This window comes from Papaver somniferum, chromosome 9, assembly GCF_003573695.1.
Source record: "Papaver somniferum cultivar HN1 chromosome 9, ASM357369v1, whole genome shotgun sequence".
NCBI classification, from domain to species: Eukaryota; Viridiplantae; Streptophyta; class Magnoliopsida; order Ranunculales; family Papaveraceae; genus Papaver; species Papaver somniferum.
In genome coordinates, this window is record NC_039366.1 from 96,472,571 (window position 1) to 96,494,764 (window position 22,194).

The following is a 22,194-nucleotide window of genomic DNA, read 5'->3' on the forward strand; positions in this document are numbered from 1 at the left end:
TTCATTCTTATCATTCTCCACCACCGTCACACCTGATTTCTTTGGTACCACTTGTACCGGGCTTACCCACTTACTATCGGATATGGGGTAGATAACACCCACATCCAAAAGCTTGAGTATCTCCTTTTTCACAACTTCCATAATGGGAGGGTTCAAACGACGTTGCACTTCCCTTGTAGGCTTTGCATCGTCTTCCAATCGGATCTTGTGCATACAAACGGCAGGGCTTATACCCTTGATATCGGCAATTGTCCATCCTATGGCCGTCTTGTACGTCCTTAGCACCCTTAGAAGTTTTTTCTCCTGTAATTCATTAAGCTCGTTAGAAACAATCACAAGTAAGTCTTCCTTGTCACCCAAGTACAAGTACTTTAAGTGACTTGGAAGAGGTTTCAATTTTAACTTTGGAGATTTAACAATTGATGGTACAAGTTTTTCATCATTGCAAGGTAAAAAAGCATAAGAAATATTCTTAATTGCTGATTTTCCCGGTAATGAGTCAAGAGAACCAATGGTTTCTTTAATCTCATCACCATACTCCAAACCATCAACAATGGGTGTAGTGAGCACGGTTTCCAAAGTATCAACACCATTCAACTCAAACATTTGTTGCGCCAATGTATCCATCACATCAATGGAGAAAGAAGAGTGGACATCACTAGGATATCTCATCGTCTCGAAAATGTTGAAACGCATTATTTCTCCATCAAACTCCATAGTTAGCGTTCCCTTGTCAACATCGATAATGGTTTTCGCTATTTTTATGAAGGGACGCTCAAGTAGCAATGGAAGAGATGAGTCTGGTGAACCTTCATCCATCTCTAACACGCAAAATTTAGCTGGAAATACTAGTTGATTAACCTGCACAAGAACATCCTCAACAATACCCATTGGGTAAACATTAGAGTGATCGGATAATTGCAATACAATTCCATCCTTTTTAAGAGGACCAAGATCGAGTGAGTTATACATAGATGCAAGAATAACATTAACGGATGCACCTAAGTCCAACATAGCTTTGTTAAATGTGGTGTTACCAATTATGACGGGAATGTCAAAGTTACCGGGATCCTTGCACTTAAGTGGGAGTTTGTGTTGTAAGATTGCCGAAGCATTCTCCTCCACACTTAGCACTTCATTACCTTTGATCCTTTGCTTGTTGGTACAAAAATCCTTCAACACCTTTGCGTACTTTGGAACTTGCTTGATTTCATCTATGAGTGGTATGTTCACATGGATCTTCTTGAGAATGTCTAAAATCTCTTTTTCTAGTTCCGCCTTCTTGGAATTTGCAAATCTACGAGGAAAAGGTATAGGAGGAACATAAGTAGAAACCGGAGTTTTAGAGTTAGAAATAGGTACCTCAGAAGTTTGGGGAGAATCCTCATTTTTCTCCTCCAAAACAGGTTCCTTTGGTGTTTCCACCTTGCCCGAATCAGTAACTTCGGGTTGCACAAGTTGTGTACCGCTTCTCAACGTAATTGCATTAACACCCTCTTTTGGGTTGATAGGTTGAAAAGGGAGTTTCCCATCATTTTGTGCCTTCAACTGGTTCAACTCAATAGCCATGGAATCAACTTGAGTTTGCAACTCCTTAACCGTACTCTCCGTTCTTTGCATAAAAGATTTCAGCAACTCTTCCATGTTGGACCCCATATTTTTAGATTGTTGTTGTTGCTTAAATTGTTGTTGTTGTGGTTGAAATCTACTCGGAAGGTTCAAAGTAGGTTGTTGAACCGTTCCTTGCTTGTTGGCATAGCTAAAATTAGGGTGATCTCTCCATCCCGGATTGTAAGTGTTGGAGTAGGGATCATACCGTCTTTGTTGATTTGGAAAGACTGCATTAGCTTGTTCATTGGCGTCTTCATACCCTTGAAGAGAACTTGGTATCACCGCGGCTGCAACTTGTTGCAACATTGCTGTCATGTTACCCATTTTTCGACGAACTAGACCTCGCTCACTTCATTTACTCTCCTAAGAAGCACATCTGAACCACGACTCAATAATTGTTGGGAGTTCGCTGCCATGTTTTCAATCAACTCTCTAGCTTGTGCTACCGTCTTGTTCACTAGTGCACCACCACCCGCAGCGTCAAGAAGATTCCTATCACTTGTTTGGAGACCTTTGTAGAAGTATTGGATAATCATTGCGTTACTAAATTGATGATGAGGGAAGCTGGCTACCAATCTCTTGTATCGCTCCCAACATTCATATAAAGATTCTCCCACATTTTGCTTCCTCCCACAAATCTCCTTGCGAATTTGAGTAGCCTTTGATGCAGGAAAATATCTCTCTAGAAATAGTTTCTTCAATCCATTCCATGTTGTGACACTTCCGGAAGGCAAATAATACGACCAATCCTTAGCACTATCCTCCAAAGAGAATCGAAAAGTTAAAAAAATTGGGCATTTCAAATTTTAATAGTGTTGTTATTAGGCGAGATCTTAAAATTTTGCGATATTCTTTTAGACGTTAATATTAGTTCCACCGAATCCTGGATCTGTATGCTCTATAATTTCACAATTTTCTCTCCTCTCTATATATCTTTTGTTCCAATAGAACCAAAAAATAATTCTTAGTAGAGAAAAATCATGGAGAAAATTTACCATCATATCAACATATCTCTCACATGTTTAGTTTCTCTGTACGTCATGAATTACATAGATCTAGATAAGCAAAGCAAATTTCAGCAAGAAATAATTCTCTTGGCATGGTTAATTTATAATATCATGTCCTTTAGCTCATTAATCATCTTTCATTTTATCAAATAGCACGAGGAATGGTTTTTTATGCAGCATGTCAGCAACACATATCTCAAGTATAATTTTTAGGGTTATTTGGTTTTTGGTACTTACATTTTGACCAACATTAGTGTTTGGTCTAACATTTGTCCAACTTAGGGTTTGGTACCTGAAAATCACGTTGACTATTTTTGACCATCTATGACCATATTTTAATTAAATTTATATTATAATTAATATTGGGTTTACAAGTATACCCTTATAGGAGGACTAAAATCCAACGGCTTTGATGAAACCAGATAGCCAACGGTTGAGATCAAATACCCACTAACTCATTTATCCCTAATTATTTATTCTTCATCCGCCTCCGATACATTTTAGATCCTTTTTTCTTAGACTTGATTTGGGGGTCTTTATTTGAGTATCAGTTTCATTTTTAAGGGAAATTCGGTGGTTATGTCTCTTGTTTAAATTTGAGATGAAGTTAAAATTTAGTTCTGTAATTAGGTATCTTCTAATTGAAAAAAATCGAAATGGAATCACATAATTAGATGGAAGAAAATGAGATTTGTCAAGATTAAAGAGATGGTGATAGGTTAGGGTTTTTCTTATGTTGTTGTTGAAGTTCGAAGAATTGGTGGAAAGAGAGGAAATCGGTTCGATTTTGTCTTTCCCCAATTGGAATCTGTAGCCGCTGTTGAATGATATGCAGAGAAAATGGGTTCGATTCGCAAACGGAGGAGTTATGGGTTTCTTGCCGATTTGAAGAATCAGATGAAAGAGGAAGAGATTGGTATTCTGGTAAGGTTTATATTTTGTTTTAGCTCGAGTTCATGGTGGTTTCTGCCAAAGAAGAAAGGGGTTTCTGTCGATGATGATCAAGGGTATTGTTAGTCTGCTGAATTGGATGGGAAGAATTGGGTTCTCTTGATTCTAAATTTGAGTTAGAATTGCAGCCGTGAATGGAAATTAGGAAAAATTGTTGGTGGTGGTTGAGTTCTTGAGTAATGTTGTAGGAGATAGTTGGATTGTTGTTTCGTGTTGGAATCAGATACAACTGGTGTTGTAAATTGGTATAATTGCAGGAGCTGGTGTTGTTTTGTGGTGTAAATTGAAATTGATTGGTTATGTATATTCTTTGAATTTGATTTGAAATTGAGATATGTAATTGGGTATCTTGCTGATGAAATCTTTGTGAATTTCCTAAATGTTGTATTATAGAATTCATCAGTTGATAAGTAGAAGATGATAGGGTTCTAGGGTTTTTATGAATTGTGGCAGAAATTAGGGGAAATTAGGGATTGTGTTGTCAAGAACAAGGAATTGGGGGAATTGTTGTCAAGAACAAGAAATTCGTTGGCCATGTTCTAAGTGGTGATGGTGATGTTGGTTGCTGGTGGCTGGTGGCACTATGATGGTGGTGGTTGCAGACTTGCAATATCAAGCCCTATATGTTGACCTAGCAGACTCAATAGAATTTTTAACAAAATTAAGGGTAAAATAGTAATTGCATAAATATATTAGATTACAAATTAATTAAAACTTGACCTAACAGAGTCAATGGAAGTCAACGTGATTTCCAGGTACCAAACCCTAAGTTGGACAAATGTTAGACCAAACACTAATGTTGGTCAAAATATAAGTACCAAAAACCAAATAACCCTAATTTTTATTCACTTTTTTTATCAATTATAGGTAATTTGAGATAGATACGGACCACACGGTATGAAAAAGCGGGGGTCTAACAATCACACCCAATATTTCGATTAGCAATCTGTATGGACTAGCCAATATATGTTTAAGAGAATCAACTAGACAGTCAGACTCAATCTTGACAAAAGTATATCAAAGAGTTATATCTCACTTTCTTGATTCAATACCTACTCAAGCAAACAGAAATCTGCGAGTCTAATTGAATACAAAAGAAATCACTTGAATGGTACCAAAGACCAATGTTCAAGGATCAATCAATTTCAATCAACAACCAAAGGTTGGATTCACAATTGATCAATACAACGCACAACCTGTGATATTTCAATTATATAACAAAATATAATGCGGAAAACAAATAACACATACACCAGAAGTTTTGTTAACGAAGAAACCGTAAATGCAGAAAAATCTCGGGACCTAGTCCAGATAGAACACACACTGTATTAAGCCGCTACATACACTAGCCTACTACAAACGAACTTCGGTCTGGACTGTAGTTGAACCCCAATCAATCTCACACTGATCCAAGGTACAGTTGCGCTCCTTACGTCTCTGATCCCAGCATGATACTACGCACTTGATTCCCTTAGCTGATCTCACCCGCAACTAAGATTTTAATAAACAAATATGTATCACACAGAAAAGTCTACGGTAATAGACAAATCTGTCTCCCACAGAAATACCTACGAGTTTTTGTTCCGTCTTTTGATAAATCAAGGTGAACAGGAACCAATTGATAACTCGGACTTATATTCCCTAAGAACATCCTAGAATTATCAATCACCTCACAATAATCTTAATCGACTAGCGAAAGAAGATATTGTGGAATCACAAACGATGAGACGAAGGTGTTTGTGACTACTTTTATATCTTGCCTATCGGAGAAATCAATCTCAAGCTAGTATTACGGTTATACTCAAATACGATAGAAACAACAAGATCAGATCACACAACTACAAGAAAAGTAGTATTGGTCTGGCTTCACAATCCCAATGAAGTCTTCTAGTCATTAACCTACAGGTTCTCGAGAAGAAACCTAAGGTTAAAGGATAATCGACTCTAACTAATACAACTAGTATCACAGAGGAGGTGTGGGGATTAGGTTTCCCAGTTTCTAGAGTTCTCCTTTATATAGATTCTCAAATCAGGGTTTGCAATCAATGTTAACTTAGTAACAAAGCATTTAATATTCACCGTTAGATGAAAACTTGATTAGATTCAAGATAATATCTTTCAACCGTTAGATCGAACTTAGCTTGTTACACACAAATGAAATGCACATTTATGTAGGTTTGTGTAACCGTACCCAAACATGTACACTTCGTTGGTTCAACGGTAGTTAACCAAATGGTTATCCATATGAGCACTTCCATATCAACCATATTCTTCTTTACCATAACTAGTTCAAATGACTTAAATGAACTAGTTAGAGAGTTGTTCAGTTGCTTAGATCTTATAGAAGTATACAAGACACAATCGAAGCAAAAACGATTTGATTCACTCGAATCAGTTCATGAACTTTATAGGCGACGGTTTGCAAACATGCATTCCTTAGTTTATATAAGTTTAAGTTCACGAATAATCGTTTTTAGAAAATAACCAACCTAAGTACGCGAACTGGTACGCGGACTTAAGTACCCAGAATGAGTTTGTTTTTGATTCACAAACTCCAACAGATTATCACGGGACGTGAACTTCCGATGGTGCGTGGACTTTAGTTCCGGTTTTCCCGAGCATCAAAGTACGCATACTTTGGTTCAAGGAATAAGGACTTACACACATATGTGTTACCACACAATGTTTGTATCCTTCCAAGGTTATATATTCTAAACTCTCATTTCAATCATTGAAACATTCTTAGAGGACGTTATATGATTGTTATTCACAAACCATTTTTCGTTAAATCCATTTTCAAGTAATTGAAACTTATTATGACTTTCGTCATTAGTAAAGATGAACTTGGCCAAAGCGAAAGCTTTCCAACCCATATTTCGAGAAATAGATACGCAAGATAAACTCGGCCTCGAAATAGCAAATGTGTATAATCAAAGTCTATATAGCAATACGACTTTTGTCTCAAGATAGGATATAGAGTAAATATACTTTTGAGTGATAGATAAGTTCAAGTGTCAATGTACCTTTTAGTCGATGAAGTTCCACAAGTTCCTCGAGTAGTTCTTCGTCTTTGTATGATGATCGCAATGGAGTCTTGATCTCTACTACACTTTCTATCCTAGTCCTAGACTTAGCTATAAGTAGACTAGAAATCAAGACTTATAGTTTTGATCACTAACATTGACAAGCATGCTTGAGATAGCAACGCATGCGAGTTCGACCGAGCAGTGCTCTAACAATCTCCCCATTTGTCAATTTTAGTGACAAAACTATCAATACATATGGAATACAAAATAAATAAATGAACTTTGTAGCTTCTCTTCCACATGTCCGATCTCCTTGGTTCTTCAACATTACTCAAAATCTTCGTCACTTCCAAGTACTCCAATGATTCAAAAGGTTGTAAGTTTAGTATCATCGTTGTTAAAAATCCGTAACTATAACAATGAGAAAACAAGAATTCTCGATCATTGTTAAAAGTGTCATATATTATTATACAACATCAAAGTTCAATTGTATCACAACTTCGACAACAATACTATGGTGACATGTGTCACTCCCCCTTAGTCAATACTCCATCTCACATGGAAACCACTCCCCCTTACATATACCAACTTGATACGTATTGATCTCTGTACCTTGGTGAGTATTATTATAAAGGCGGAATTTAGAATAATAATAGACAAAAACTAGAAAACAGAACACACTGAAAACCAGATTCGAAGAAAATATCTTCTCTAGATTATGAACAAGAAAACTATTACAATTCTCTCTTTGTTACGCTCACAATATCTCTAAACAGTAAATAACCTTAAACTGTTTTGCTAAGCTTGATTTTACAATAATTAATTGCCTCACAAACTTCTTTCTAGGTGATTTGTCTCACAAACCTCCCTTTCTAGGTATGTTTATCTCACAAAACCACACTATTTCGATTTAAGGGTGTCTAGGTATGATTCGTAAACCATATGTATTTGTAGTGTGAACTACACATTAATTCTCCCCCTTTTTGTCAATGGAATTAGCAAAGGTACGAAAACTAGTGGGATCCTAATGAAATTTCCATAGAGATATTTCATGACCAAAAGAAAGCACCTGTCAACTTTTTAGATGCAATCATATAGCCGTAAATGCTTTCATCAAGGAGTTTATAAAGATACAAGATAACTCCTATAATATTCCACAGCCGCACTCCCCACAAAGATTTGGAAATTAAGCACAAGTTCAATTAAGAACTCTCCCCCATAAAATGTCATTCCCGAAAGAACAACAAGAGCGACCTTACTTTCACAAGAAAATAAGGATTTCTTTGAACATGACAAATAACATAAGAATATGAATTTGATTCCAAAAATACTCAATTAAACTAACCACAAGAAAACCCATGATTAATTTAATCGGAAATGCTCAAGATAAGAGAACTTACGGAGCCGCACAGTATATACATAAAGAATATGGATCATGGAAGATCAATACTGCGGAATAGATAAGGATTCATTCTATTTTCCATCACTATTTGCACAATGACATACAATAGACATGATCCTCGTAATCAAAAGTTTTATCCTTTCTTCCATCAAAATATGACATAAAAGGCTTTAACTTTTGTAATGTCAAAAGTTCATTCATTCTCTTATCAATACTCGCATATCGATATACGAAAGACTTAACTTTAGACAAAGTATGGGACAATCATAGTTCACGGACGCAAACAAACATATCCCATAACATATTGCAATATATAAAACCATAAAGATTAATACTGCAAAAATCATCTTCTAAACAATTTTAGAATTTAATCAATTAAACCTAAAAAAAAATAAAGATGAAAATATTGGACATAGCTATGTGTAATCACAATAATGGCTATTCCAAAAACTAGTTATTCTTCCTAAAACACAAGAACTAAAATTCTCATAAGAAGATTTACTAGACAAAATAAAGTCAAAGAGCTAAACATATACTCATCATCTTCATCATCGGAACAAACCAAGATGCTTGAATCATGTTCAAGTCTTCCTTGATCTCGGGAAACTTAGTTGCAACCAATGACAATTGTTCTTGCATGCACTTTACCCTTGAATCGACCTTACACACACCTTTGTGAATTTTTTGAAGAAGACTCAAGGTGGTAGGATCACAAAAACCATCAATGGAATCATCTCTTTGTCTTTTGCACACATTCTCCCTTATACGTCTGAAAGTGCATGGACGAACAGGTTTGGGAGCTCCAAGAGAATTGCATGTTGGACAAAGCCACATAAACGAAAGATTTGACTAATAAAGCAAGGGTAACCTAAATTCTTGTTGGGTGAAGTCATCGAGGTCATTTGAAAAATGATGAACCCACAAATATCGAGACTCGGAACACCCAATTCAAGGAAATAGACCAATTCTGCAAAACTCGCGACTCCACCGAGAATTCTCAATTGTGGAAGGACAAAGATTAGAGATACCAAGTTTTCCGAAAGCCATCAAGGCCACACTAAGAACATTAGTAGGAAACTTTCCTTGGTTCCAAACAACCTTCTTACCACAAAGACCAAGAGATATGTCTTCATATGATGGTCGTTCATCACTTGGCCTAGGTAGACGAATATTACTCAAGGGAATTTTGGTAATCTTCGAAATCAACTCTCTATTAACAAAAAACCTTTCTATATTTATCATGGTTTTGAATTCCATTTTTTCAATATTAATATCATGAATGTTGGCATAGAAAATTCTTGTGAGAGTATCAAATCCTTGACCAAGACCATCAAAGATGTTTCCAAGATTGAATTTTTCAAAGCAAACTAAATCCTCTTTATGTCCGCTAGAAGAATCAAATTTATTTTCTAAAATAAAACCATTAGATGAAATCCTTTCAAAAACATCAGCACAAGAATCATTGACAAACCTAATTCTAATAGCATTTTGGTCTAATGGAAGATTCACGCTAGAGGAACCCAAATTTTTTGAAGTTCTTTTTGAAACCTTGAAATTCATCATGATATCTAGAAATTGGAAAGAAACAAGAGGAAATCACTTACTTGGAATGAACTTTGACCACCCTTTTTGTCTTATTTTCCTCCAAGGAATATTTAATGGAGTAAAGTCATGAACCCTAGAAGACTCACGTACGCGGACTGATGGGAGGAGGAAGAAGAAGGTACGCGGACTTCTTCTTATGGTTTGGAGTGGGTTTTATATGTAGAATATCACTAGGGGTAGGGGGTAAAAAAATTTCCTTAAAAATGGAAGCGCAAAGATAAATTGGATTTTATTTTAGACTCCATCTCTTCTTGACAATCATGGCTAGGTTAAACTTTTCCATATTTTGAAAACCTAACTTTTCCATACTTTGAAACCACCATCCTTTTTTTATTTATACATAAACATCCAAGACTTGAGTACTATACCATTTTTCCCATTAATATTTTTACCCTTCTCATTCCCCCCCCCCCCACACCCCACCAATAATTTGTATGCAATCGAGTCCCCCCCCACCCCCAATAATTTGTATGCAATCGAGTTAAAGAGTGACAAATCTTCTTTGACATCTTAAAATTGTTCACTGGATAAACAACAAAGGATGAAGTAACAATTTTAATCATAATTTTTTTTACTTACAGAGTTTATCAGCTTACCATCCCAGCCTTGCAACCTATCTTTTTATTTTCTCAAGAATCAGTTTAAAGCTAGCAATCTTTGATCTATTAGTAAAAAGAGGGGCACTTAGGTATCTATCATTTAGAAGAATTACATTGAACCCTAGAATCTAATAACAACACTTCTAGTTGTTGGTTTAGTTTTTATACTGAAAAACACACCAAATTTTGACAGATTAATCAATTGGGCAGAAGCAATACCAAACTCTTTAAACAAAGCAACAAGATTATGACAAGTTGTAATGTTATCTTAACATAAAATAAGACAATTATCAGCAGAAAGTAAATGGCTCAGAGAGGGAGCATACCTGGAAATTTTAATTCCTTTTATCAAACCTAGACTTCCATCATTTATTATTGTTCTCGACAAATCTTCCACGTCAAACAGAAAGATATGGGGAGATATTGATCTCTTTGTCTCAACCCTCTAGTTGGTTTAAGAAGAACAAGCAAGGAAGTATTACAAATGCATCCATAAACCAAACCACACCAGTTTTTTTTAAAAAAAAAAAAAACAATCTGTAACATTATTTCAGTCAAGAAATTTCATTCAACCCTATCAAAAGCTTTTGCCGTATCTATTTTTAATCCCATTTGTTAGAGCAATGTTCCACAAATTTTGCTATCTCAAGCTTGTTGTCAATGTCAGATGATCAAAATAATTTCTTAATTTCTAGTCTACTAAGTCAAGTCTAGGACTAGGTTAGAATTTGGCAATTGAGTATCGGACATCACCCTCGAAGACTGAAGATCGACGAAGATATTTATATAACTTATTTTATCATGTATGTAAAGACTGAACCATTCTGTTTTAATCACTATCTTACCATTATATCTGTTGATATTATGTTTGTCTGACTTCTAATAGATTTACAAAGAAGAAGTTTCAAGTCAAGCTTTCCTTGTTAAAAGTACCGAAATATGATTCAAGCATAAATGTTCAAAGGTCCTTAACAACATTAGTTCGAAACAATTCATTAATCAAGAATTAAATTGTGGATCAATTGAAAATCGTCTATATAAGTGATTTTATCATTTGGGGATGTTTTAAACATCATAAGAGAGAAATTCATGAACTTATGATATTTCTGCTCAGGGTAGGTTTGCAAATCAGTTTGGAAACCATAAATATCTGATTTCAGAAATATAGGGAAGGTTGGCAAACCAGTTCGCAAACCAGAAGTTCAGTTGGGAACAGTTCATGAACCATGGTGAACTGGATTACATTGGTGTTGGTATAAAAGGCTTAAGGTTGGCGAAACCAGTTCGCGAACAGTGTATATATGATTTCTCGAACCGAGTAGGCTTGGCGAACCCGGTTCACAAACCGTAGCTCCCTGACTCGTAAACTTTAGTCATGCGGTTCACGAATCGTTTTACCAATGGTCGTAGTAGAATTTAACGGATACTCAAATAATTATTTTTTTAAATATGTTTATCATTTCTACGACTCTCTTAAACACTTTTAAGACTTCATTGATCACTAAAACACTTATGTGTGTGCATCATGATTAAACTCTTGAGTGTTCAAATAAACATCAACTTGCTTTTAGTTCTAAAGGCATATTTGACGAATCTGAACTGTCATTATACACGGTTCCATAGCCGGACCACTGTGTGTATTCTTCATTATATTATCAAGATTAATTCTCACATGTTTTAATTGAAACCCTAATTAGAATTTCATCTAAACACAAAAAGTATCCTCAAGTTATCTTAGCTTGAATTCTAAGAAACCCTCGGTCTTGAAAAAATATAAATAGAGATGCTCTTTCAACTGGGAAATTCAATCCCTGACACTTTGTGTCCTAGTTGATAGCTAGAGTTGTCTTTTATGAACCTAGACTTTCTTTGAGAAACATAATTAGGTTTACGACTAAAAGACTTTGCTTTGGGGATTCGTGAATCCATATCTGACTATCTTTACCTTGATAGTTCGTGTATCATGATCTTGTTTTTCTGTTATCAATGATCTCGTAATCTCTTTCAGGCAAGATAGATAAAAATTGCAAAGTTCTCTTTATCTCAGATTTTGTGATTCGTCAAGATAGATATCTAAAAATTATTTCTAAGTGATAAGTTGAAGGTTCTTTTTGAGAGGTGGTAAAATATCCAGGCTTCTAATCTAAGTGAGTGTAAGTGTTACGGATTATGAGGTTTGTTAGGTTTGTCTATTGCAAATTTTTTTTCCAAGCCTCGATCTTTGATCTAAAGGGAAATCAAATATGCTTATTTGTTAGAGGCAGATTGGTATCAAAAATCTTCACTGAGGTTGAAGAACTCTTAGGCTGTAAAGAACGTCAGCTAAGGAAATCAATTGCGTAAAGCCTTGCGAGGTTCAAGAGACGTAAGGAGCGTGAGGGTGGATTCGGTTTCAACTACATTCCAGTCGGAAATCTGATAGTAGGATAGTGTCTGTAGTGGCTTAATACAGTTTGTGGTTCAATTCCAGATGAGGTCATGGTAGGGCTGTCAACGGTACTTATCGAAACAGTAAGTGGCTCAGCCTATATACTTACCGATATTTTTTATTGGAACTCCGATACCGATAATTTTCGGCGAAATTCTCAAAATTCTAGCCGATACTATTTCGTTGAGGTTATGGGATATTGGTAAAACTACCGATAATTTTCGTTATGGATTCATGCCCAAAGCTGGATGCAAAAAAGTTCAGGGAGAATTCAGGCTCTTTGGTTTTGTTCTTCTCTTTCAGTAATTCAGGCTATCCTGTTAGCTTATTATACATCCTAGTGAATCCACTGAATGACTTAACAACTTTTTCTTGTCCATCTTACTTCATTTGTCTTCGAAACAACTTCAAAACCCATCTAAGTTGTATCGTTGAAATCACCACAATCCATACAACATCATTCATTCTTGAATTTGAATTAAACCCTAACTTCAATTTCAGACCCATTACATCACAATTTGTATATGATTTTTTCTAACGATTTCGCTCCAAATTGTCTGTTCATGAGTTGGTTGGAAGAAATCAAAGATTGGAGGTGGTTTTGAGTACATACATAGAAGATAAGGAAGAATGATTTGAATTTGTTCGAGATCGAGTAGAAGATGGGTACCATATGTTTTTAGAATTTGGATGAGTCTTAGTTTGATCGAAATTAAATTAGAAATGGGATTATGATTGTTAAATTATTTATTTGACCCTTATATACTATCGGTATCAGTAATTAACCAAACAGTATGTGTCTCAGTCGATGCCGTTTCGTTAGGATGATAATTACCGATAAAATTACATTATCGACTTCTGATAACCGTTATGCAGGAAAATTTCATATAAGAACTTTGTTTATTGGTAACGGCTATCGGATTTCGGCATCCCATTAACAACCTTAGGTCTCACGGTTTTTCTCAAGTCGCAGTTTCTTCGGTAATAAAATTCTTGTGTGTGTATGTGCTTTTACTGTTATGCATCTTTTGATTGTTAAAAGTACTATACACATTCATACTCCCATCAAAACGAAAAAGTTGGTGGTGTACTTGGTACCATGCGTTTTCACCATCAGTCCCTTTACTACTTTTAGAATTTCTCACTTTATGTATTATTTCATTAGCAACAATAATATGGTCTGATATCTGCCTTTAAAGGATGCAGACAAATTGAAAAGTAGAAACTACCATTTAGTCCTAGAAATTATATAATAGAGTGATTTAGGTCTAGTTGACCTAGTCAACTGACTGTTTGGTCCTTTTTTAAAATATATATTACTGTTTGGTCCTAGAAATTATTGTTTGGTCATAGGATGGACAATACCCACGCAGGATGACATCATGGATGATGTAATTGCCTTCTAATAATGGCATAAATACCCTTTTGGGACCATATATATACTCAATTATTAAGAGAGAAGGAAATCATTTTTATTTTTGTTTTCTCTCTCCTCATGTTTCTAGATCTACTTTCTCTGTGTTTTTTTTCACTTTTTGGTGATGAAGAAACGATGGTGATGATGATGAAGACGAGGATATAGACAATTGATTTTGAAGATTACTAGATCGATTTTTCTGTTGTTGAAGACGATGAAGATTTGTGTATTTTTTTCTTCTCTGATGTTGTTGATGTTGTTGAAGATGATGGGGACGATGAAGATGATGAAGACGAGTTGTTGTTGTTGTTGTGTATTTTATTTGAAGATTCAAAGATTATGAAGAGACGATTTACAAATATTTATTTGATTTTCTCGTGAGTTTTATTTAATCTCTATAAATCATCTTTTCGTTCTTCGTGTTTTGTGGATCTGTGTTTTTGATTAGGTGTTCATTCGAAAGAATGAACTCTGTTTTTTGTTCATAATAATGAAAGTTTTGTTATTTGTTCATTCGAAAGGATGAATTCTTTTTTTTTTTTTTATGTATTCATTTTTAAGAATTAACTCTATTATAGTTTTGATTTGGTGTTCATTTGAAATAATGAACTCTATTTTTTTATTCATAATAATGAACTTTTTTTATTCATAATAATGAACTTTGATTAGGTGTTCATTTGAAAAAATGAACTCTGTTTTGGTTTTGATTTTATAATAATGAAAGTTTCGTTGGGTGTTCATTTTAAAGAATGAACTATATTCTAGTTTGAATTTGGTTTGTTCTTGTTATGTGTTCATTAGAAAGAATTAACTATATTTTTTTGTCATAATAATGAAGTTTTGATTTGTGTTCATTTTAAAGAATGAACTCTGTTTTCATACGTGTTTCTAGTTTGGTTTCATTAAGTGTTCATTTGAAAGAATGAACTCCTGTACGAAATAGGAAGTTCAGAGCTCATCAGAGAGCACGAACCCAAATAATTATGAAATATAAGAATTACAGAGATTAATACTGAAATAGTACGAAAGGGTGTTTTTGTCCGTTTGATATTTTTAAATAATTATGGACCAAACAGAAAACTGTTTTTTCAAGAAACCAAATAAACTTGGGACCACCTAAAAAAGGACCAAACAAATATTTCCCCAATTGCCGGCGCCACTGTAATACGATGGTAAAGTCACTAGGTGATGATACCGGTGACCTGAGTTCAAAACTCGTTAACACCAGTTCTTTACCGGAAAAAAAAAATCCCTTTTAAAAAAGAGGAGCGATTTCTCCATCAAGAAGGCCCTTCATCCTATATTAAAAGATGTTGGAGCCCAAGTCCTACCTATGGAAATTCCTCATTTCCCTCTTTTTTTTAATGAATATCTGTTTGGCATTGAAAAATCCCAAAAAGGAACAGAAGCAGAAAAAGAAAGTGCTGGAGTTGGTGACCAATTCCTCGTAGTCCGTACGAACCGGCTTCCCTCCCAAACTTTACCGGATTGGAGTCCCCGGAGGCTGCAACGGTTCCACTTAGACAAGTGACAACTCAATTACACGATAGATCCTCAAACGAAGTATGACGAACTCAAATACGTCAGCTATTGCGGTCAAACAAGGTGTACTGCAAACAATTTTTTCTCTCTCTTTATCGTAGGAGTCGTTGTTACTAGTTTTACCAAACAGGCCTCATGAAAGAAAAGTCCAGCGACATCTCCACGCCCCTATGAGATACTCCACGTCATGCATAACTGTGAAGAGGTGAGGTCGTTTTAGGAATTAAAGTAAAAATAAATAATTCTCGAATAAACATCCTAGCTGGTTTCGGAACCTTCGTTTTCCGCCAATAAATACACCACCACCTCTACTTATACCTCTATACCTCGTAATACTACATATCTACTATCACTCATCGGTCATCAAATTCAAAATCTTCTTAACTTTTTAAAAACCATGGCAAATGCATCCGAGTCTGAGCTGAGTATCACCAACCACCCCATAGCCAATCTCCTCCCGTTAGCCGATCGAGTTGCAATTGTAACAGGTGCCTCACGAGGAATTGGCCGAGCTATAGCAATACATCTGGCTTCACAAGGGGCTAAACTCGTTATTAACTATTCATCCACTAATTCCACCCAAGCAGATCTCTTAGCTGAAGAACTGCATAACAATAGTTCTTCATCATCATCATTGTCTCAACCTAGAGCAGTCGCCATTCGAGCCAGCATTTAAGACCCAGATCAAGTTAAGTCCTTACTTGATCAAACAGAACAAGTTTTTGGTTCCACAATCCACATTCTTGTAAATTGTGCAGGAATTTTAGACTCAAAATACCCATCTGTAGCTATTACGTCAGTTGAAGACTGGGATTCGACATTTAGTGTTAATAATAAAGGTGCATTTCTCTGTTGTAAAGAGGCAGCGAATCGGTTGACACGAGGCGGTGGTGGGCGTATAATATGGATTTCGGCGTCTTTGGTTAATGGGTTAACTCCTGGGTATGCAGCTTATGCTGCATCAAAAGCAGTTGTAGAAACAATGGTAAAGATTTTGGCTAAAGAATTGAAAGGAACTGGAATTACTGCGAAATGTATTGCGCCGGGTCCTAATGCTACAGAGTTGTTTTATGCTGGGAAAACAGAGGAAACAATTAAACGATTTGCTGATATGAGCCCAATGAATCGACTCGGTGAGACAAAATATGTTGCACCTGTTGTTGGATTTGTTGCAAGTGATTCTGGAGAATGGATTAATGGACAAGTTATACGAGTTAATGGTGGTTCTATTGTCTAACAATGAAGAAATCCATAACTCAGCTCTATATCTTATACATCCAAATGCTTTAACTTTGTTGTTTGCTTGAAATGCATTGCTGAATTTGTAAGATTGATTGGTGTTGTAAAATGGTCTGGGAGATGAATACTATGCCCTTTTTACACAAATGAACAATTGTTTATTCATGCGCACAACTGTGGTTTTAGAGAGGTAAACAATTATCTCAAACAAAACATATTACATCATAGTTTCTGTAGGTGTAGATAATCCACATGGTTAGGTGGCAAGATCTTAAGCTATGATACACCGAAAAGGAAAGAGCGGCGAAGCACAGGATAGAACCAAATAGCGCAAAGAGCGAGGTGTCACGTGGGTCGGACGTGATGGCCCTATAGTTTCCGGATGGGACGTGACCCTTATCCTCTGACAAGTCGGACGGACGATCAGAAAGCACTCGGTCAGACAAAGGGAGCTGGTCAAACAATGGGATGATAAGAAAGAAGGGTGACATCGTGTCAACCAGACGATCAGGACTCGGCCTCGGGTGAAGAACTATCAAAGACCAAGACTCTATCGGCCATACCAGAAAGATGGGCGAGCGCCAACATAGGCCCGATAGAGAACATTTAAACTGATGTAATGTGACCAACATTGTAATTCTGTTGTATGTTGACCTTGGCCTATAAATACAAGGGCTGGTCGAAAGAGAGAGGCAGGTTGAAAGAGAGAGAAACAAGACACTACATTTGAGAGTTTGAGAGTTACACCATTTGAGAAGGAGAGAACACCTTGTAATCAAATAAAAGAAATAATAACATTCATCCTTTCACTCCATGGACGTAGGTAATCATACCGAACCACGTATATCTTTGTGTCTATGTTTGTTGAACATCTTTACTGAGTTTTAATTCATCTTCTATACCATTGGATGTAGTGTGTGGTTTTATGCCACTACATTCTGGCGCCGACTAAGGGGACTGTCTAAGTTCTCCGGATACCTTGGCCGTGTGTGCCAACAGAGACGATCCAAGAGCTCCTAAGAACACCTTGTATGTTAGTTGATGCTATGGGATGAACTCTATTTGGTGAGGTCTGTTTATGTTTGTTTAGTTTTGAGGTTTGTTGATATGGTTGAGTTTTCATTGTTGAAGTCGTGTCGTTAGCAAGTATTTTCAGTTGGGTCAATTCCGAGCAGTCGGGTTGATAGAGAATCCTTCAAGAGCTCCCAAATAACGTTGTTAGCGTTTGGTCGAGGCCAGGGAAGGATCCTGATAACATATCGGCTAGCCATGCTCGGAGGCGAGTCTGTTTTCATGTTTCAATCTTCGTTTTCGTATTAGTTTTCGCTCTTATCTCCGTATTTCAATCTTAGTTTTCGTCATACGAGTTCAACAACAGAATATCTCTAAAACTCCCAAATAACATCTTCGATGTGTGGTTGAAGTTGCTTGAGGTTCCATGTTGGCTTGTGAAATTTCCAAAACAATAGCACGACGAGATTATCAGTCGCCGGCGAAAGAACCCAAGGAATTCAGAGAAGACATCCCTGTATAGTTCCAAGGAAGTTCATAAGTTTTGATCCAAATTTCAATGTGGTGTGCTGACCTCATAAAAAGTACGAATTTGGATCTTTTACTCGCAAAGAACTAGGAGTTAATGATTCGGAGTCTAGGGAATGTAGGACAAATTGTAGTAAATGTAGAGTCGTGGTACTGAAAGCGACGTCGTGCAACCTTGAAAGCGACGTAGCATGATACCCGTCTAAAAGAAACACTTAGAGTCAAAACAGGGCAGACTGGCGAGGTCAGCATGATAGAGTAGAGGGAATCTTACTTTTGAAACTTAGTTTTGGTGTCAGTCACCTTTTTCCTTTAAAACCGTACGTACTAGAGAAACTTTTCAAAAACAGGTCAAAGTAAGGTGTTGTCTGTTTCTGCTGACGTATGTAGGAACGACTCTCGGACTTACAACATACTGTGTCCGATGGCTAGCACGTCAGGGATGGGGAGAACTCTGAGGAACCGCACGATCACCAGCAGTAGTATGCAAGGAGGAGTAACGGGGCCGAGGCAGGGAAGTGATGGGCATCCACCACCTGAGGAATCACGAGCAGATGTAAGGGGTATGCCGATTGTGGATGAGGAAATCGATCTGGGACGAGACGATGACCCCTCGCCTCTGGAGCGAATCGTCTCAACTCAGAGGAGGGATGATCAAATAGATGGACTCACCGCATAAGACACAGAAGATGATGAGGAGGCGCTAATCCTGCATGCCCAGAGACGAAACACCAGGCGACAAGTTGAGTATCAATAAGCACTCGTACGAGAGCAAGAACGACTTAGGCGAGTACAGTTAGGACGAGAAACAACTATCAGAGTCGATCCAGCGGCATCGACCTAGATACCCCCTACAGTACCACCTCCCCTACTAATGATGACGGCGCCACCCCCTGCTCATTTAGCCCATCCAAATGGTCACTCTAGCCATGAGAGTACGGATCCAACGCTACTCGTAATTCTAAAAAGTCAAAGAAGGCAAGAGACGTCTTTAAGGGATCTTCAGCAGAGGAACCTAGCTTTAGAGTTTGAGAACTATCAACTACGGAACTTGAGGTCGAGGTCGAGAGGGTTTTCCAGCCGAGGGATATCGGTTCACCAAGGCCGAGCCGGGCGAGTACCACGAACGACAGGACTGAGCAATTCTGGCCGATCAGGACAACCCCCGACACCACCTATCCGAGGGTACGGTCCACCCGATGATTCATCAACAGAAGACGAAGGGCGCGAGAGGAATCATCAACAGAGAGGCACAAGGGCCGACAATGCAACTGAAGCCAAGCTAAGGGAGTTAGAAGAAAAGATAAGGAAGCTGTCAGGAAACGGAGAAGAAGATAAGATAGCCGAGGTCATAAGCGAGGCCGAGAGGACCCCTTTCACCCAAGAGCTAGAACTAAGGGCCTTCCTACCCAAGTGCACGCTCCCCACATTTCCATCTAAGTTCGACGGTACGGGAGACGCAGTCGAGCATTTGAAGATGTACACTATGTCCCTAATACAATGGAAGAACCATGAGGTGGTAATGTGTAAATTCTTCCCGGCAAGCCTGGAGGGCGAGGCAAGGAAGTGGTTCTACAATCTCCCACCTGGAACCGTCGACAGTTATGAGACTCTAGTCGAAGCCTTCCTCGAAACTTACATGCATAACAGCAGACCTCGGCCCAGGGTCAATAATTTATTCACCTTGGCCCGACGGTTTAGAGAGCCACTCAGGTCGTTGACCGATCGATGGAGAAATTTGTGCACAGAAATTGGGAAAGTACCAGTCGACCAGCAGATATTCGGGTTCGAAAACACATTAGGGAGGTCGGACCCCATCTGGATAGCCATGTTTACTTAAAAACCACAGACATTGAAAGAAATGAGGAAAATGCAAGAGCATTTCATCGCCCTAGAAGAAATTCAGGAGGAATCAAGGGATAGGGTAGTGCAAGAGGCTAGTGCGGCGCCCGAGTCGACATCGGACGATGTTCAACGTCGGCCCGAGAAGAGACCGAGCCCACCTACGCGAGGAAACGGAAAGAAGGAATGGTTAGCTAAAGGAAAGAGGCAGAGGCACGAGGCGAGAACATACACCCCTTTGAATGCTCCACTAGAAGAAATCTTCAAAGAGGTCGAGAAAAGGAGTGACATCATATACCCAGCTTCAAGAGGGATACAGTTCGAGGTTGGTGGGAGACATGTTTGAAGACCAGATCCACAACACCATTGAGGTCTATGTCGACGATATGCTAGTAAAAAGTCGCCTAGCGAAGAATCACATCCGAAACCTGCGGGAAATTTTTCGGACGATGAGAGAATATAAAATGAAAGTTAACCCGACCAAATGCGATTTTTGGGTCACATCGGGAAAATTTTTGGGATATATCATCACTCCAAAGGGGATAGAAGCAGATCCCGAGAAAGTCAGAGCCATCCTCGAGATGTCGTCACCAGCCACAATAAAAGACGTACAAAAGCTGAACGGAATTATAGCAGCATTGGGGCGATTCATATCTCGGTCGTCCGACAAATGCAAGGATTTCTTTAGCACTCTTAAAAAGGGAGAGAAATTCAAATGGACAGACGCCTGTGAGGAGGCGTTTCAGAATATTAAGCTACATCTTGCAAGTCTTCCAGTATTACAAAGACCCGAGCCATCGGAGGTCCTCAGATTATACCTCGGAGAAACTTCATATGCTATCAGTGCAGTCTTAGTTCGAAATGAAGGGAGCGAGGAAAATACTGTTTACTTCATCAGCAAAACATTAAGTCCGGCCGAGAAAAATTATACAAGGATGGAACAGATGATTCTAGCGCTAGCTTTCGCCACCCTGAAGCTAATGACGTATTTCCAAGCCCATCGGATCCGCGTGCTCACAAAATCACCTATTGAGGCGGTACTGGACAATGCAGGTCGATCTGGAAGGATCTCCAAATGGGGGGTGCAAATTAAACAGTTCAATTTTTTCTACGAAATGAGGACAACCGTGAAGGCACAAGTAGTGGCAGATTTTCCACTAAGCGACGAAGATGAGGTCGAGGACATACCCGGAATGGAAGAAGATCGAGAAGACTCGGCCGACTTACTCGAAGCAAGTATCCCATCACGTTGGGAAGTATTCGTCGATGGAGCGTCGAACAAAGATGGATTGGGACTTGGGATAGTCTTTACCACACCAAAGGGACGAAAAATGGTCCATTCGTTTAGATTGGAATTTAAGGCGACAAACAACGTCACCGAGTACGAAGATGCGATTCACGCCCTGAGATTAATCGTCGAGATGGGCCTACAAGATGTAATACTAACTAGCGACTCGCAGTTGGTGATCCGACAAATCACAGGCAAATACGCCATCCACGACCCGATTTTGCAGAAGTACTGGGAGCTCGCCCAATTCTATATCGACCAGATCCCCAGTATCAAATTTCGCCACATATGCAGAAAAGATAATCGACACTCGGACGCATTGGAATATATTACATCCCAGCTCACAGACCCAAGTGTGGAGGGTATTCGTGTCATGAGACTCCTCGCCCCATCTATACCAGAGACACCCGAGGTACACGTCGACGTGGCTATCAACACGGCCGACAGATATCCGGACGGAGATTGGAGAAAGCCGATTCATTCATACTTGGAGACAGGCGAGTTACCCAAGGGGCGACCCGAGATCAACAAAGTGAAAAGCAAATCGACCGCTTACGAGCTAAGAGACGGAATCCTATACAGGAAATCATACCTGGGACCACTCTTAAGATGCTTAAGTAAGGAAGAAGGCCAGACAATCTTGAATGAACTACACTATGGAGCAGCCGAAAATCACAGCTCGGGGCGAAGTATGTCAG

General features: G+C 38.1%; 1 pseudogene; it reads left to right on the forward strand.

Moving 5' to 3' along the window:
• The first annotated feature begins 15,937 nt into the window (after positions 1–15,937).
• Positions 15,938–17,139, forward strand: LOC113307664 (annotated as a pseudogene).
• The last annotated feature ends 5,055 nt before the right edge of the window (positions 17,140–22,194 follow it).